Source organism: Cavia porcellus, unplaced genomic scaffold, assembly GCF_034190915.1.
Source record: "Cavia porcellus strain 051 isolate PalLab524CR breed Dunkin Hartley unplaced genomic scaffold, mCavPor4.1 scaffold_28, whole genome shotgun sequence".
In the NCBI taxonomy this organism is placed as follows: Eukaryota; Metazoa; Chordata; class Mammalia; order Rodentia; family Caviidae; genus Cavia; species Cavia porcellus.
This window is the reverse complement of record NW_026947511.1, coordinates 11627883-11647871: the sequence shown is the minus strand read 5'-3', so window position 1 is coordinate 11647871 and position 19989 is coordinate 11627883. Positions and strand designations below refer to the sequence as shown.

At 36.4% G+C, this 19989-nt stretch overlaps 1 protein-coding gene across 5 annotated transcripts in view; it reads right to left on the bottom strand.

The window, feature by feature from the left end:
* Sgms1 (sphingomyelin synthase 1) overlaps window positions 1-19989 on the bottom strand; it is a 279814-nt gene that overhangs the window by 114308 nt on the left and 145517 nt on the right. For all 5 annotated transcript variants that reach the window (XM_013156809.3, XM_003473559.4, XM_013156811.3 and 2 more), the window contains one exon: window positions 236-315. The gene's annotated coding sequence lies outside the window, so the exon portion shown is untranslated. The remainder of the gene's footprint in view (window positions 1-235; window positions 316-19989) is intronic.

Here is a 19989-nt window from a genome sequence, read left to right as displayed (position 1 = left end):
TTATGCACCAAACAAACGGTGCCCCCCCCCCCAAATGGCACACTTCACCAAGAAAGAACTAATGCAAAAGCAAAATTTCCCCAATGTTAAATCAATTTTCCCAAGTTTTGGTGCATTTACTTTTAAAAACACTTTCTCTTTTACTTTCAAGTTATCTGTGCTGTCCTTTTGGTGTCTTAAGGGTAATCCACCCAGTAGGAAAAATATTCCAAAAAGCTATCAAAAATTTACTTACAGATTATGCAAAAAATTCTTGTCATCTTGGCATTCCACAAGCTATCAGCTTCTCCCATTGTTCCAGTATATTCCTATCACCTGTCACAGAGAAAACAATCTGATTAGTTACAGGTTTGTTTCTACATTAATCTTTTCTTTTTTTATTACTCAAAACACAGAGAAAAATAGAAATTAGGAAAATAGAAATTAGGAAAATATTCACAATATCACCAAGAAAAATTAACTTAAGAATTAAGAGGCTATCATGAAAACTATAGTGCTTGAAAAAAAGGAAACTGAAGAGGACATTAGAAAATGGGAACATACCCCTATTCGTGGATAGCCAAACCAACATAGTCAAAATGGCCATACTTCCAAAGTTGGTTTACAGATTTTACATAGTCTTAATCAAAATTTCCATATCATTCTTCAGAGAACTGGAGAAATTAATATTAAAATCCATATTGAACCAGAAGAGACTCAGGATAGCAAAAGCAATCTTGGGTAAAAAGAGGCTTTACAATTCTACATTTGAAGTTATAATACAAAACTACTGTGATAAAAATTACATAGTACTGGCAAGAACAAAACAAAACACAGACATGAGGTATAATTTAATAGAATAGAGGATGTACAAACAACTCTAAGTATATTCAATTATTTAATCTTTGACAAATGGGTCAAAAACACACTGGAGAAAAGATAGCCCTTTAATAAATGGTTTGGGAGAACTGACTATCCACATGAAGAATAAATCTAGACCCATGGCTCTCACAATGTATTAAACCAAAATCAAAATGGATCAAAGAGCTAAAAGTTAAACTAACAACCCTTAATCTGCTGACAAGATAGGTAAAACTCCTGAGATCACAGGCATTGGCAAGGACTTTCTGAACAGAACCTCAGTTGCACAGGAAATGGTTCACTGACTCAACAGATGGGATATTAAAAAGCTTCTGCACAACAAAAGAAACAATGAACAGAGTGAAAAGACAAACTAAAGAATGGGAAAAAAATTTTCCAGCAGTTCGTCAGACAAAGGACTCATATACAGAACATATAAAGAACTTAAAAAAACTAGACCCCTCGCCAGGGATTTAGTTCAGTGGTGTAAACACCTGCCCAACAAGTACAAGGTCATGAGTTTGATCCCCAGTACCACAAAAAACAAACAATCAAACAAAAACTAGATCCCCCAAAATAAAAGACAATAAAAAATGCACAACCAAAATGAATAGACTCTTCACAGAAGTACACACAGCCAATAAATACATGAAGAAATGGTTGACATTTTTGGTCATCAGAGAAATGCAATTAAAAACACTGAGATTCCTTTTTATCCCAGAAAGAATGGTCATCATCAACAAAAACCAAACAAGACAAAAGAATAACAAATGCTAGAGAAGGTGCAGAGAAAAAGGAACCCTTCTATCCTGTTGGTGGGAATGCAAACTACTATAACCACTATGAAAATCAGTATGGTGATTCCCCAAAAGACTGAAACTAGAAATTCAATTTCACCCATCTATTCTCCTTCTAGCATCTTCCCAAAAGAATTATAGACATCATATTGCAGACATACATGCATGGCCATGTTTCTAGCAGCACAATTCATGGTAACTAAATATTGGAAGTAGCTCATATTCCCTCAATAGATGAAAAGAATTTTTTAATGTGGTATTTATATACCAGGGAGTATGATTTTGCCATAAAGATGGATACACTTGAGTCATTTGTAGGAAAATGTTTGTGTCTTGGCACCATGATGTTAAATCAGATATATAAGCTTAAATATCACATCATTTCACCTATATGAGAAACTCAGAATAAAAAATAAAAGCAAAATAAAAGATAGGTAATAGGAATTAAGAGACAAATCATTCTCAGAGGAAAAGGAGTCAAAAGACAGAAAGCGAGGGGAATCAAGGAAGGGATAAGGAATTAAAAAAAAAAAGAATTGGGATGTATCTATACATATACCAACGCCACACAAAGAGTGTGAACATCATGCACTGCAAATACATACCACCCCCCCCAAAAAAATCCCACAGCAACGAAGGAAAGGAATTAAGGGACAAGTGGAAGGGAAGAGAGAAAAGGGAAATAAGATGAAAAAAGGAATTAAAATGTACTATGTACATGTACCAACTTCCCACATGGAATGTAAATACTATATACTAGACATATGTACTAATAAACTAAAACAATGGAGGGAGTGGAAGAGAGGGAAGGGATAAAGGGGATGAAAAAAGAATTGGAAGTGTTATATATATGCACCAGCTCTCCACAAGAAATGTAATTACTATGTTCTATAAATGTGTACTAATAAAAATTTTTAAGATGTTAAAGAAAAATATCAAAAGTACAATTTCCACTGTTGGAGTTGGGGAAGAGAACCTTAGGATAGCGTCCAGTGTGTCCTTCAGGATGACATCTGCAGTCAGTTCCCATGAAGGAGTGACAGGACAGTACATTCTCTTTCCCTTTCCTAACTTTTGCCCAGAAGGGAGTGACCAACTAGAGCGCTGCTGGGAGCACAGTCTCAGGGCTCAGCCGCTGCTGTAGGCTGGGGTAAGGACCTCCTCCAGGACTCTCCAACACCTGACGCCAGCTGACTGCCACAGTCAGCAGGACAACAGCGACTAGACTTCTGTGTCACTAGAGGACTAAGACTAGGTTGCTGGGATGGAAGCCATGTTTTATTTCCAGAGAAGGAGGTGCTAATATTTTTGAGTTCTCTAAATACTGCTTTGTCAGCAATTAAACTACTAGCTATGCTAATTCTCATTTGAATCCCTGCTCTACTTCTCAACTTGTTTAAAATGTAAGGCTAAGTCAGATGACTAATCAAAACAATTCAAATTCCTAACATCTGCCAAAGAACATCAGACTTCTGAACAACCTTGGTCTAAAATTCTATCATTTACTACAAGGAAACCTTGAGAAAATCCATTCATCTTTTCCCAGACTTAAACCCTACTATCTTGTATGGCAGCAGGATTAAGAGGAAAAACATACCCTGCTAGAGTCAAGCATGGTTTGATTGAACAAAAGTACTCTCTCCCAGCACCAGGCCCATCAGTGCTTAATATTCAGAATTACTACCCTGGTCTATAGTCACTAATTCAAGAGTAACTAATTCAATAATACCAGAGATTTATAAAATTCATGGCATAAGAGAATAACTGGGGTTAAAACTTTCTGCTTTCACGTCTTCATTGAAATGCCTCAAATCAGTTTATGTGAAGATCATATGGCTCCAAATGGATAACACTGACAAAACATAAATCTTAGTTAATTTCTATCACTTGAAACCCCAAAATTATTTTATAAGGAAGAGATTTGTAACAACTTGAACACGACTCCATCCACTTTTATAAGACAAAAACCTTAAGTTTCCCAAACCACAGTGGGTACAGTCCATTAAGACAGAAGGATGGAACAAACATCACATAAACCAGAATTTACCTGGTAACAAAGATCTTGCCAACATCAATAAAAATACCAAGGAAGGACAGAAGCATCAGAGACTTGCAGATTACACCCAACACAGAGAAGGCCATGTTCATTGGTGGATTGTGGCTTTATATGCCTAACCTCGCACCTCATGTGGAAGCCTTTTAAAAGCATGACAAATGCAATGATATGTGATACAGGTTTAAAATAAGTAGGTTTGAACTACACCTGTGCTATTTAACAACAGAGTGATCTTTGCAAACATTTTCTTCCATCTAAGGCTAAGTTTCCAGGTCTGTAAAATAAGAGCAATAATAACTACCTTAAAGAGTGATTACATGATTTAGAGGTAATGGATGTACAGTGCCCGTCACACAATATATGCTCAAATGATGACTGCAATTATCAAACTTTCTAGTATAATTATAGTAGAGTTTATCAAATGCATAGTTAAAATCATAATGGTATGCTGTCAAGTGGAGACTCGTCCTTTTTTGGGCGGTGGGCTTAATTTTTTTTTTTTTTTAATTAGTACACACACTACATTCCTGTCCTGCCCTTTTTTTTCCCCTACTCTCCCTACATGCTGGAGACAGGTTTAAGTCAGACTTTTGATAACATGTGAAACTACTCTACCTTGATCAGAATAACATGTTAAATGAAAATGCTCATCTTAGGTGACATTTTTTACTAATGTTAGGAAAAAGAAAGCTCCAGCATGTTTTTGCTGGTATTCCTCATATCAAGAGTCACTTTTTCTTTTTCTTTTCTTATTTATATTTTTTTCAGGGCTAGGGATAAAATCTAGGGTCTTGCACATGTGAGGCAAATGCTCCACCACTGAGCTACATCGCTAGCCTCCTGATTTTTTTCTAATGATAAATTCTTGAAAGGAAAGAATGAATCATGTGCATCCTGCTACACTCTGTGCACTCCACAGGCAGGTGAGAGAGATGAAGTCCATCCGGACTGTCTTAGTTACTTTTTACTAGTCGTCGAGACAAAATACCTGATGCACCAAGTTGGGAAAGGAAAAGTTTATTTCTTACAGTTTTTTGGAGGTTTCAATCCATACTCCGTTAGCTCCAAGGCAGGGTGGCATGGCAGGGCCGCAGTTCACGGCTGCTGCAAACAGCAAGGTGGAAACTGGCAAAAGAGTAAGACACATCTTCTTCCTGTCATTACATTACATCCTGGCTCCACCCCTATGTGGTGTAGCACTGACACCATCAATCCAAGCACTAGACAATGAACCAATCACAAATGCACAATGCAAATGCATGAGGCCTGGGGGCCACAGACATAAACCATGACACGGACAATGGCAGGCAGCCCAGCAAACATGGCTCTCTTTCAGGACCACATTACAATATTGCTGATCTTGTATAAATCTGTCCGCTTTTGTTTAAAAACAATTTAAACCATATCACTTTGAAACAGAAGTGTTAGAAATGTTTATCTATAAAGGGCACTCCTCCATCTTTTTCAAGTCATTCTCTGTAGAATTTATTCCAATGATGCTAACTACTCAGAATAGGTTCAGCATTCATTTTTTTAACCTTCAGAATCAGTGTACAATGTTCACAAGAGAATCTATCTCTTTACAGTGTAGTTATTCCTGGATGCTTCGAAATAAAAAACACTTTATTGGCTGTTATACAAAATATTGGAACAGGTAAGCTCAAAGAATCAAAATCATCAATAAATATATTTGGCAATTTTCTATCCCTGTGGTTAGTTATTCCAAATAATTATAAGTGACTTTAATAACCATCGTTAATGGATTCTATTCAGCAGAAGATAGTATGCTCTATTGAGGACGGGAAGAAGTTGTAAGGTAACAGAGATGAAAGAATAAAAGAATGCAGAGCAATGACAGTACCATTACCATTAAAGCAATTAACTCATCAGATGAGTTAAAAGGACAATCTGAACATATAAACCCTACTGTGAAAACTCCCACTCACTAGGCAGGATGGTACATTACAATCCCAATATTCCAGAAGGGAAAGGGAGGATCAAAAATTCAAGCCCAGCCTGGGTAATTTAGTGAAATCCTGTTTCAAAAAATTTTTTAAAGGGTTAGGGATATATCTTAGTGCAAAAACCGTAGGTACAATATTAATTTTTTTCAATTTAATAAAGAAAAGAAAAAATTCAATACTTCCCACTTATGCTACTAATACATATCATGTTAAGATTGTATAAAAATCAAGCAGAAACCTAGAAAAAACACACTCCTTTTTGAATGTACATGTTATAGACTGGACAAGATCAAGCATGCTGTCCCTAGGTTAAAGAGATTGGCTGGTATCAAAACCAAAAGTTATCAGGCATGGTGGGCCACACTTGTAATTCGAGCTACTCAGTAGGCTGAGGCAGGAGGACTGCAAATTTGAGGCCAGCCTGGGCAATGTAATGAGACACAGCCTCAAAATACAAAATAAAAAGGGCTAGAGATACAGCTTAGCAAGGTGTAGTATCTACCTAGCATGCACAATGCTGAGTTCAAACTCCAGCAATGCTCACACACACAAACTGAAGCATTCCAATCCTATGGTGTGCCAAAGGATACACAAACATGGAGCAAAAGCTCTTACAATTGTAGGACAAAAATGTTTTGTATTTTTAGACTCTCTGGGCTATGGGGATGGTTCACTAACAGAGGTTTAAGCTTTCTTAATGGGAGACAATGAGACAATGTCCTATGGTCTTTTTTTTTTTTTTTTTAAACAGGATAAAGCCAAGGAAAATAAAACAGGATAAAACCACTCAACATAAACTGGTATAAGTGATACAGGACTTCAAAACTTTATGAGATCAGCAATAGATACCATAATGCCTTTTGCTCCCTTCAAAATAGCTACAGATACCTTTAGAATAGTAAAAATCAAACAGACGAGAATAGAGTAGAAATAACAAAAACAAAACATTGAATGCAATAAAAGACTTCAAAAGCTAATAGTAAATCCAAAATGGCTATCATAATATGTCTTGCTATCTTTTAAATAGCTGCTCATGCTATCAGATTTAACATAAAACAAAAGAGAATAAGACCTAACCCAAGAAAACAAAGAAAATGGTATGGTTTCCAGGTGGGGATCACTTACTTGTGGAGCCTAGTTCTCTCCCTCTACAGACTGCAAATGGTGCTGATTCATGGATGGAGGCTTGGGTGAGTGTCCTGTGGTCTTTTTTTGGTACCTGGGCTCAAACTCAGGATCTCACACTTGCCCAGCAGGCACTTGTGCCTCTGAGCTAAATCCCCGGCCCTGTCCTGTGGTCTTTAAAAGCATATGCTTTGTAGTCATGCAGAACTAGATTTCTCAACTGAAGACCTTGAACAAACTGTTTAATCAGTCTAAGTCTAAGCATTATAAAATGGGAGTGATATCGGTACTACAACTGACTCTGTTATATAGGTTAAAGTATATTATGAAATCTGTGGAATAAAGTGCATGACAATGAGTGCTTGTTAAATACTGTGCTTTTAGAAAAAGCATACATTCCTCATCCTTTGGAGGGAATACAAGTACCAGGTGAAGTCAGCAACGACACCAAAAAGACATCCATATAAATGGAAACACGTTTTAGCCCATTTCATCAGGAAACCAAAAATGAGCCTGGGGGCAAATTGCACTTAATAATAAAGGAAAAAATATCAGCTTAAGTATCTGCTTGTCAGGGAAAAATTCAGAAATACTTATACCAGCTACACAGAAACAAAATTGAATAGTTTGCTCAAAATTACTCAGTTAATAAATGGCAAAATCTGGAGTTCAAATCCATTAGCTTTAGTCCTCATTCTTAACTTCTATTACTACAATGTCTCCCCAGTGATGAAGAGAAGAAACTGAGGACTAAGCCTCAGGCTGGGAGTAGGCTAAACAAAAGGAAAAAAAAAACAACCAACATCCCAAAGATGACAGAAGAAAAGAGGACAGTAAAAACACATAAGAGCAGTTAATGGGGCTAAAGCTCTAACAAAACTCTGTCAATACAGTTATAGCAACAGATCCTAAAATGATGGCATCAAGCAAGTGAACTAATCTGGGAATTTGGGGCTTGCTGAAAGGAGCACAGTGACAGAAGATACAAAAGCTGGAAAGGCTTCACTGAGGTCCTTTGCATAAGCCACACTCTGACTCAGAAACATGTGCTTATACAATGTGTCACATACTCAAAATGCCCATCTGGAAGGAGGGCCCCAGACAGAATGAAAGTTACTCCCTAAGGCAGTTACCTGTGACTTTTTCATTGATTTCTACAGCAGGAAAGAGAAGGGGGGAAAAAAAACATCACTCAAGGTTGGTGAATTCTCTTTCAGAAGAAAAGGGGGTAAAATCCCCAAAGTGACAAAAATCATGCTCTTTGTTAATTTGTAGAATTGCAGAGGGGAAAGTAAAATAAACTAGAGTCCTGGCCAGTTTTATGTGTTGGCAGACTAAAGTAGTCCCTTGGTTTGGTCTCTTTTATCATCCACACCTTGGGAAATCCCCTCCTCTGGAGTATGACCAAGTCCTACTATAACTTTCTTAGAACCCATGAAAAATGCAGAAATGACATGTACATGCGGTTATGTTACATACTATTACAATTGGCAATACAAGTTTCTCTCTTTCTGGCTATGAAAAGACACGCTGCCATGCTGTCGTGCTGCCTATGATGAAGGGCAATTTCTGGCTGCTTGCAAGAAACTGAAGAGCTCATTCTGCAAGCCCACAAGAAAACAATTCTGTCAATCATATGAACTTGAAAGCAAGCCCTTCCCCAGTCAGCCTCACGTAAGACATGCTAATACCATCATGCAACATTTCTCTAGTACCTGACTGCTATGCTCAGACATCTGACCAAACCTTGGGATAATCTGTGAATTGATTTGGCCGCAAAGTCTGTGCTACATTGAGTGCTATGTAGAGATAAACCATAGTGCAAAAAGGAAACAAGCTCCCTACCCCTGATGCACTATTTCCTGCTGATAGAGAACAAGGAAGAGGAAAGCCCAAAGGTCAGAGCCTGGGAGATGATTCTCAAATAGACTACTTTCTCTCTGAGTGATGTTTCCTTTTTTAAAACTGAATGTTAACTAGAGAAGAAAAAAAAAGGAGCTGCACAAAGGCTTGTACACAAGCAAGTCTGTTCCACTTCTTTTATGCTCCTCTATTCCTAAATTCATCAGTTTACTCAATATATTCCTGTGACTTCTATAACCTCAAAGCAATGTAGCAGATGCTGTGCATATGGAGTATGCCTGGAGTAAGCAAATGATGCCTACTAATATTGTCAGCAAAAGTCACCACATCTAAACAATACAGACGAAGTATTCTCAGTGTTTTGATAGGGTGGTAAGAATGCAGACCGAACTTTTCCTTTCTTAGAAACTTTGATATTTAAAATAAATAGCAACTTGGTTTTTTGTCTAATATTCCTAGTAAGGTACTACAAAGGAAGTTTAGTTAAAACACACTATATTCTTCTCCAATTCGTTCATTTATAATAAGTGTCTTTATTGTTGTTTGAAATCGAATTTTAAAATAAGAAGTTACATTTTTTTCCACAAATAAAGTCAGAAGTACAATTGTGTTTCACAGAAGTGAAAGAATCCAGTCATCTAGCATTCTCAACTATACAGAAGAACTGATGAATGCATTAGCACTTAGATGCTTTGGTTCTCCCAACAAGCCTGAAGTAAGCAAGGCATTCCCACACTGAGCAAAACCTGAGGTTCAGAGAAGCACTAACCTATTACTAAGCTAACCTAATATTTAAGTGGCAGAGCTCAACTTTAAACACAGGTAGATGAGAGCCAAAGTGTGTGCTTTCTGTGTCATGGGGAAACCTCTTGCAAATAAGAAGTAATGAAAATTTAAGTGGAGAAGAGTCAAAACAAAAGACTAACAGATGCAATGTGATATCATGTAAAATGATATCAGTACTATTTATTTATTACACAGTCTGGAATAACTAATAGGAAAGAAAAGAACAAAATGTTGAGCAGAGATAACAAACAGCTACAGAGAATAGCAACAGCAATGAAAAAAAGAAGAGGTTAAGAAATACTAAGCAGAATAGAGAATTAGTTGGGTATTTTGTTATAGATTATGTTTAGACTAGTGGTCACCATATATTTTTTGTAAAGGATCAGATAGTAAATATTTAAACTTTGTCCAGCTATGGGACTTCTGCATATGCTCAACTCTGCCATTATACTGTGAAAATGGTCAGAGAGAATACTCAAATGTATGGGCATGGCTGTGTTATCCCCTAAAAAATACAAAACAAAAAACAATTCTGACTACAGCAGGTCTTGGCAGTTGGGCAAGTGGATCAGTTTTTAGTCACATGCCTTGCATGTTCCAGGTTCTCAGTTCTAACCCCAGCACTGCAAAACAACAACAACAAAAATAGGTCTTATGCCAGATTTGGCCTGACGACTGTAGTTTGCTGACCCATGAACGCCATAGGAAACTCATGGCATCCTAAAACACCAAAGAGGAAAATGCTATAGCCTGAGTTTTAAAAATGTGGACACATCACAGACACTCAGCAGACAAGTACCAGGAGGCATGCTATGTCCACAGCCAAGTGATTAACTTGTTCAGTATATGTTTATCCAAAATAAACATTCATAGAGTCAATCTGTAAAACATTTTGTAGGCTCTGATTCATTTACCTGTGCAATCCTGTCTTACTACACATTTTACACAGATGATTATGGGGGAAAAAAATCACCCTAATATTCCAGAAGTAACTAAACTTTGTCAGGAATAAAGACATCTCAATGAATCCTAATCTCTATCTCTGACAGCTCTTTGCTCAAAAACTCTCCTTAAACTTTCCTAACCCCTTATTTGAGCATCAATCTTTCCCTCCAAGAAACTTCTTTCAAATATCCCAGATAAGGTTAACATACTTATGATAATGACATATCTCTATGATACTTATTCCAATGAAAATGAACTTCATTATTCTCAGTATTCATGTAATTCTTTTTGTAAGTATCACAGGCTAACTGACTGCATAAGTTTTAGCCATGTAATCCTTTGTTCAAGGTCAGCATCTCTGCTAGACAGCAGACTTCCAGAAAGCTGCCCTATTCCAACACCTAGCTATAAAACTGTCAAGAACAGAGAGATAAACAGAAGCCTTGGATATCTGAAAATGATCCTCAGCTTAATGATTACATGGGTGGTAATAAACAGCAAAATATGCTGATTCAGAGCATTTTAGATCTACTATCTAGAACACAGTCAAGATAACAGCTAATGGGAGAGGCTATGTCTAGTTGCTAGTGGGTAAATTGTCCCTAGATTTACAGAGTAAGAGCAGCCATTGTCACAGTGGCCCAGGTACAAAGACATTTAAAGACAAAAACAAAACAAAATGCAGTTTTAGTTAATGATAAAACATGTATTTTCCCAGGTCATCTCACTAGCTAAATTTAAAACAAGTATGATAAAACATGTATTTTCCCAAAGACATTTGGCTAGCTAAACTTAAAACAAGTATCTATACAATTTCTTTAAAATTCTTTTTTTGGTAACTTTAATCAAATTACAAAATTCTGAAATTTAAATAAATACATATAGCATGTACAAGTCTTCATTTACATTGGGCATGAAACCAAATGAACTTTCCACAGGACAGCCTACATCTGACCCCAGCCCAGTAAGGATCTGCTAGCACAATGGTTCCAATTCTCTTATTTGCACGAGGGAGGAGCAACCTAGGAATTCCAAAATTCAAAAGAGCCCTACCATTATCCTCATAGTCTTCACTGTGCAGAGTATGCTTTCTTTCCACTGCCAAAAAATGTACACTTTTGCTGCCTTTTCTGTGTGGCTTGTCCAACTCTTTGTTCATAACAGGAAGAATCAGAAAGGAATTTCCTTGGACTTAAAAGATAATAACAATACTACTTAGCCACAGAAAGAAATTTACTGACTCAAGCAACACAAATATAAATCCCAAACCCATCATTAAGTGGAAGAAAAGCAGCTTGACACAGAGCACTTACATTTAGTATCATCACTACGTGTTTAAAGTTCTGGAAACAGCAACATCTATTGATAAAATCACAGAATTTACCTCTGGGTGAGATAACTCATTGAAAATTGTTACAAGACAACTTTCTAGGATGATAGAAATGTTCTTTTCCTTGCCAGAAATGCTGATTTTCTGATCTATTCAAATTGGTATAATTTGTGTGTAATTAGTGTGTAAATGACACCCACATTAAAAACATCATTTAAAAAAATCTCTGAGTTCTGGAAGAGACAGAACCTCTCACAGATCAAAAGTTATTCTCTTCTTACTATGTTAGGACAGTATGCATTCAGTTTATTCAGACCTTTGTGGGTAACACCTAATAAAAGCAAAGGAAAAAGAACTGTCCCCTTCCTATCAAAATACTCCTTTAACATTTGTTCCAACCCAGAAGAATTGAAAGCTCTCTGTCCTTGTAGGTTAAAGAACATATTAACATTAATGTTTAACCGGCACTAGAGGAAAAAGACTCAGATGTTATAGCATTATTTTAATTATATTGATTAAAATTCTGTTGTATTCCAGGTAAGATGATAAACACCAGATAAATAAATAAAAAGTTATACCTTGTTTAAGTAATTCTCAATCTGGTAAAATAAATACAGTCAAATAATTACAATAAGGTGTAATAAGGGCGACAGGTATAGCTCAGTGGTAAAATATTTGCCTAGCAGGGGAGAGACCCTAAGTTCAATCCCTACCACTACAAGCAAACAACAAAAGATGTAAAAAATGCTCTTTACTATAAATTTAAGGCATCACTTAGGGTAAAAAGATCATTTCTTTTCCGTTCAAAATGGTAACACTTAACTACTGATAAATAACAGATAAGCAAATATAACAAACTCAGTTTTTCCTTTTGAAGGATGTAATAATTTTAAGAAAGAAACTTTTATTCTAGCAACAATATCCATATGGCCATGTTTATATACTCAGTGTGAAATAATCCACAGTCCCTTTTTATATATTTATTTTAATTATACTGATGCGTAAAATGTTAATTTGCTACACCTATAATTACAAAATGAAATGACTATATCGTGTTAATTAACACATGCAGTATCTATTACCAGCACATTATTAACTAGAGTCACCAAGCTGTACAATAGATTTCTCTCTCTCTCTCTCTTTTTTTTTTGAGATGGGCTCTTACTCTGGCTGGCTTAGAACTCCCAATTCCTACATTCATTTTTTGAGAAAATTGTTCCATTCCCAGCAAAAAAGGATTAGGCAGCTGTGTCTTGTACATCTTTCCTACACCTTCTATCTTCAATCCCAAGGCTGCCTGTACTGGACCAGGTTCCTGTGCCCAGTAAATCTGAGAACTGATCAGGAAATGATACACATGCCTCAACAGAATACACAAGAAACTTTCTTATAAATCTCAACTATGATACAAATACATTCCCTTCCTTCCTCTCCTGAGCCTACTTTTGTTTCTATTCTTGTAAACTCATCCATTTTGAAACCAACAATGACCTCGAACACTGCTAAAGCCTGTAGTAGAGTAGTCTCATTTAATATGACTGACTAGCAGCATGAGATAGACTAACTTTCTGGAGCTTCAGGAAACACTTTCTTTTCCTGGCTTTCAGAATACCGTATACTCTTTACTATCTTTTCTTCTCGGCACTCCCTTCTCACTCTCTTGGTGGTCTTCCTTATCTCTATTAGTTTCCCAAATCCAGTCTTGTGTGTCATCATAAACCCACAGAATGAACCAGATACACTGGCACATGTCTGTGTATCCCAGCACTAAAATGCTGAGGCAGGGCAATGGTGAGTTCAAGGCCAAGTTAGACTACAGAGCAAAAATCTGCCTCCAAATGAAATAAAATGAAGTGAAATGAAATGAAATGGTGCAATTAAATATAAACTCATAGAATGTACAACACCAAGAATGGATTCTAACATAAAAATCTGACTTTGGGTATCTGACTTTGATAAAGACACATAACTGTAGGTTCATCAGTTACAACAAATGCACCATTCCAGCAAGGAAGGTTGCTAATGGAGGGAAGAAGAAAAATCAGGGGAAGAGTGCATGGCAATCGTTAAACTTTCTCAATTCTAAATCTAACACTACTATAAAAATAAAGTCTACTTTTAAACAAATAAATAAAAAAGTAGATTGAGATTTCACTATTTGAACACAAAATATTTATCATTTGTGCTTGAGATACAGTGAAATTTTCAATGCTCATGACAACAGATTCTGTTAGGAGTATAAAGTTGCCCAAGACAAACAAAAATTTCCTTTTAGAGTAACCCAGAGTAGTAGAGAGACTACAAGCTTTTACTATGACAGAGCTGGGTTTGAATCAACTTGACCTAGACAAGACTGAATGAAAATGTCTGGCAAGATAAGCAAAGTGTGCAGGCCTCTGTGCTTCCTGCCATCTTGGCTAGAATGTTCTTGCTCCAGATGTAGCAGTCTCCCACCATGCTTCAGGCCCACATCTGGATGCTTCATCCTCCCTTAAGTCTTCCTTGAGTTCTCTGCTTCCTTGCACTATGTCCACAGCACTTACACATGCCCTTTTCATTTACCTGCTACATCTCATCATCATCATCATCATCATCACCAAAGCAGCCTGATCACCATGTAGCATGCACATTATCATTTTTCCCCAACTGAGCCCCCCCCCCCCGCACCGTCTGGTCAGTTTCGTTCACTGCTTACAGTATCTAAAGGAAAGCCCAAAATTGAAAGTGTCATCAAAAGCTGCTTAATGAAAGAAGTGATAAAGGTCAACACAGATTTCCAGGATTTATTTCGCTACAGATTCATGAAATTAAAGCCCCTAGAATATCAAAAAATTAGCCAATAGCTAATATTATCTTTAGAAAAGAGTTATATAAAACTTTAATATACTGTAAAAAGCAATGAGAAAAACAATATCAGAAACGGTACAATGTATCTTATTAAGCAGAAAAAAAAAGAATTGCTTTATATCTACAGGAATAAGATCTTTCTGGCTTATTCTACATGATGAGACTCAAAACATTTTACTCTCTTTCACAGGAAAAAAAGTTGCAGTGAGGAGTAAACCTGAAATCTGATATGGATTACAAATAGATACAGTATTTACATGTTCTTACCATAGCTACCCATCCCCAATCAGGCCTACACATGAAACAAGTAACTAAGTTTTACTTTACTTTGATTCATTTAGGGGAAAGCAACACAATGTGAGAATGTCAGGACAATGATATATCCAAAATTTTTCTTAACAATTGCTTTTCTGACTTTAACAATTTGTAAGTGAACGTATTAATAATTAACATTTTTCACCAAATATTTTAGAAGAAAAAGATTCTATAACTGAATCATTACTCACACAATGTTTATTTCTATTAAATCTTTTTTCCTAAATAAATACTCAAAAAAACTATATAATAAAGTCAGTGAAAAAATACCTGACACGTTGTCTAACATAACATAAAAAAATTTTCAGTATCCTAAGGTCATATGCCTGTAATCCCAGTGACCTGGAAGGCTGAGGCAGAGGATATCAAGTTCAAGCTCAGTCTAGCTTCCCAAGAGCCTCTTATAAAATGTTCACCCATCTTGCCTCTGCAACTACAACTACTCAGTTTTGTAACTATAATCTCCAGCATCACAGTACTCATCACATTCAAGGGAAACCACATGAGTACTGTCTTGTGAATGCTCTCCAAAAAAATGCAAGAGTAGCATCCCTCATGAGACCTGGGGCTTTCTCTGACCAATGCAGGTGCCTGACTCAAGATTTGGCCTTTCTGAAGTATTTGGCCAAACAAAGAGGAGAGGAAAGGCTTAGCTAACTGGTACAGTCAACCAGAAACCTGAAAATCAGAATTTGAGAGGTTTCATCTAACTATGTAGACGTTACACAGATGAGATACTTTCAAGAATAAAAAAGGAAGTTCTAAACTCTTTCAGTTAAAAAAGAATTTCCAGAGTTCTACTCATGCCCAGCCTTGTACTGGGAAACTTACAAGGCAAGTTCACTGAATGATAGAGCAGAGAAAGTTTTTAAAACTAGATTGTTCCATCCATCATTAATAACCAGCATTTGTTATCTTACAAAATACACAAGAAGACATGAAGACTTAATCTGGTGAGGCTTTAACTGAACTGAATAAGGATCAGATCCACTTAACAGCAGGACCAAATTGCTTATACTATCACCTATACAGCGTACTTTATTAAATAAAAGCACATTTAAGCATGTGGAAAATGCTGCAGTTACACCAAGTAAATATGAATACAGAAGACTATGATTTTAATTTTGTATTTTCATATTCATAGGAATAAAAATGAAAGTATCAATACCAAAATATTACCAGAGGCTAACTCTGGGTGATGACTTCTATTTTGTTTAAACTTTTCAACTTTACCAATTATGTGTAGAGAATCAGGAAACAAACATTCTTAAAACAAAAAGAAATTCTACTTATTGATAAAAGTATACCTAAAGTCTTGAGATTGTTATGTAAATACATGATCTGTACTTAACAGTGATTGTATGGCCAAATTCCAGTGTCAACTTGCTTTGGTTGGAAGGGCTTGATGCAAATGCTCAGGTGAAGCAACCTAATTACTACTGGCAGCCTGGAAAGCCTGAGAGAAAATGAAATACAGCCCCAGCAGAAATGCTTGCCAGTCCTGGGGAGTCACTCAGTGCATCTTAAGCCAGAACTGCCACTGCTAGGAGTGTTATAGGTAGCTGAGTTAGTTAGAAATTTTATAGGCAGTCAGATAGCGCTCAGCCCTCAAAGGAGCCAGAGCAGAAGCCCAGAAATCTTGCGACCTCTGAGGAGACAGGCACCTCCTGCTGTGGACCAGATCTCAAGACAAAAGACAAAGCAAATACAACCATATCCTAAGAGTCCACAGTCCAAATAGTTCTCTATAGCCCTGAGGAAGTCAGGAGTCAGCATCCCATCCTGCTCTAGGAAGAGTCACTGATGTTAAGCATGCCTGCTTACTACGTGACTTGCTCCCTTATTTGTTCCTGATTTTAATCAATTTTACTTGAGCAATTAATCTTATTGGTTGACCATAGTTCTGTCACATCTTATGCCCACCTTGCAAGTTCCCATTTTTCCTGACCTTGGACCCATCTAACCTCATGATTTTACTCTATAAAAGTCCCTAGAAAGGACAGGGTCCCTGACAACCGCTAAGGGACCCCTCCTGTTCCTCAGACAGAAGCTTTCTTTCTCTCAATAAATATATTCTGCTCCTAACCTCCATTGTTCCTAAAATTCGTTCCTTGATTTTAGAGAACACAAACTCATACTGGACATACAGCAGGTTGGGAGTTTCATTCCCCTATATCAGGAGGAAGCTTCAGCAGTAAAGAATACCTGGCTCACGTCACAACTATGCGAACAAAGTTAATGTAACTGTTTAAGAATGTTTTTGTATGAAAAAGATGAGACAGTATACTGCATTGCTTCTCTAGTACAAGACTGAGACTAACAGATTCAGCATTCAGTGTCATTTACGCCACTTACTCTCTGAGAAACAGTGGACAACCACTTGGAATAGATTCTCATCTACAAAAAAGAGACTTTAATGCATTCACAATGGTGCAATCATCAAAGATTAAAATATTTATCACAGGGCATATCTCTAGTGTTCTGAGTTGGTAAATGGGGAGGGGGTAGGCAAAATTCTAAGGGACTTGAGTAAGATACAATAAGACATATGAAATCCCCAAACAAAACAGCTAGTATACCAAAAGTCAGACATTCATTCAATATTATAGGACGTTAAAAAAACAGTGGTGATCCTGACTTTGATAATAAACACTGAGAAGCTAAAAACTGCAGGCCAGCTCCCTCCTTAAGTGAGCACTTAACACTATAACTTGGAGTTAAGAGACAAAAGGTCAAAGTAAATGACTAACAGGAATTGATTGAATTGATTGATTAATCAATTCAACATAATCACTGCCCAAACAGAAGCAGCCTTGATGTTCACAGCACTAGTAAAAACTAATCACAACAGCCAGTTCAAAGGACACACATTTGTATTCTTAAGAACTCAATGGTGTGCCTGAAATAGAGGAGCAATTTAATAACTTCAAAATAGGAGTATAGAACTTGAAAACTAAAAGAAGCTCACAGGTTCAGTATGACTCATTATAACATTAAAGAATCAAAAAATTCAGTCTTATGGAGTCAGCTGGTCTAACTCTCACCTCCATCTTTTCTTTTTACTTAGCATTCTAACTTTTAGGATATATATATATATATATATATATATATATATATATATAAACATAAAACTTACTCTACTGGGCTAGGGATTTATCTCAGTGGCATATGTGCCTGACTGGCAAGTGCAAGGTCATGAGTTTGATCCCTGGTACCAAAAAACAAACAAACAAACAAACAAACAAACAAAAAAACCTTACTCTACTACCTTTTCTTATTAAAGACTAAGCCTTTTACTCTATTACATAAGTGTTTCTCTTTTTATGTATTTATCAACAATCTTAAATGGTCAATTATCACAAATTAATCATAGTGTTTGAAACTGAAACAAAGATAACTATTAACTTACCCTTTTCTCAAGCTGATTTATAAAAACTGATTTTCTCTCTGAGGCCAGAACGCTACCCTTATAAGTGATACCTTTTATATTTATATGTGTGTAAATGGGTATGTACATAACCAGTAATGCTTTGCACTTCAAACAGAACAAAGAGTATTATTTATTTAGTACTTTATTTACAATATGTGAGAATGTGGAATCTAATAGGAGATGCAAAGGCAGTGGCTTTTGATAGTGTTTAATCAGCAACATTCATTTATTCTTTATCTCCTATAATCTGTAAAAAGTAGAATCTTAATCTTCTTAGGTGAATAATAAGGCCTATATCACTGAATACCTGATGAAAAAGGCTATTCCTTTCTTCCCACACATATTTCAAGAGAATTATGGATTCCTTGAAGCTATCCCTAGACAGATGAAATCCTAAGGGATTCTATCAACAAAATGAAATAACCAGTATCTTGAGTAAACTAACAGGCTTAATTCTATAAAGAAACAGTTCTTAGAACAGAAAAAAACTACCCTTTTACTAGTTCTATAGAACCTAGTTTTGCCACACAATCCCTATTTAATCATTTTTATCCTATCTAAAAGGAATCACACTACTCCTGTAAATAATCAACTATAGTCACAAAAAACAGTTGTTACAATATTTTTAAAAACTCAAAATAATGATGTTCCCTTGCTATCCATTTAAAAGTATTCAATTACAGGAAGGAAGGAAGATGAATGATGTTTTCTTAAATTTAAAACCTCTTCAAGTCTCACATTGTTTAATATAATAATAATCTCAGTTTGTTTTGAAAAATGAAACAGTATTTGGAAAGTGAACTTAATGTTTGCTTTGAATGTACACAGGTGACTTCAAAAGCTAGTTATCAAAAAAGGAAGGAAAGAAAATGGGTGTGGTGGCACATACCTATAATTCTAGTACTGTGGGAGGTTGTGGCAGAAGGATCACAGCTTCAAGCCCAACCTACACAACTTGGCAAGACCATGTTGTAAAATAACAAAATAGGGCCGGGGATTTAGCACAGCGGCTCAGGTACTTGCCTGTAAAGTGCAAGGTCATAAGTTCAATTCCCAGAACCAAAAAAGTAAAAAAAAATAGAAGTAAAAAAGGGGATGGAATACAGCTCAGTGGGAAAGTTTTGGTTCAACCCCCACTATCACCAAAATAATAAATAAATAAATTTAACACATATTTTTTGGAGACTGGACCTAATAAAAAGAAATATTAGGTACCACTGTTTCAAAAGCTTTAAGTTTAAAATGTAATACAAATGTGGAGCTTACAATTAGCTAAAGAAATTAGGCCTGTTTATCTCTACTTTCCTCTAATTTCACATACAAATGATAGTAAAGAAAGAAAAATCTATAAATATATAGGGTTTTTGGCGCAGCTGAGAGACAGAGAGGCAGACAGAGATAGAGATAGACACAGACAGAGAGAGAGAGGCCTTTATTGAAGGCACAGGAGGTCTGCAGGAGAGTGCAAGCTCCCAAGTCAGGGAGTTACTTTTATGAGATTGGGAGAGGGGTGAAGACTGCATGAGTGGACAGTGTCAGGAGCGGGACTGGAGGACTTGTGGCACGTGTGTAAAAGGGAGACAGAAAATTTACTGTTTTGGGACCAGAAGACGAGCACTGGAGTCAGTGTAGGAAAGATATGTTTATGGGTCAGTGCCATGATGGACTGGCACCATGCAGAACCTGACAGA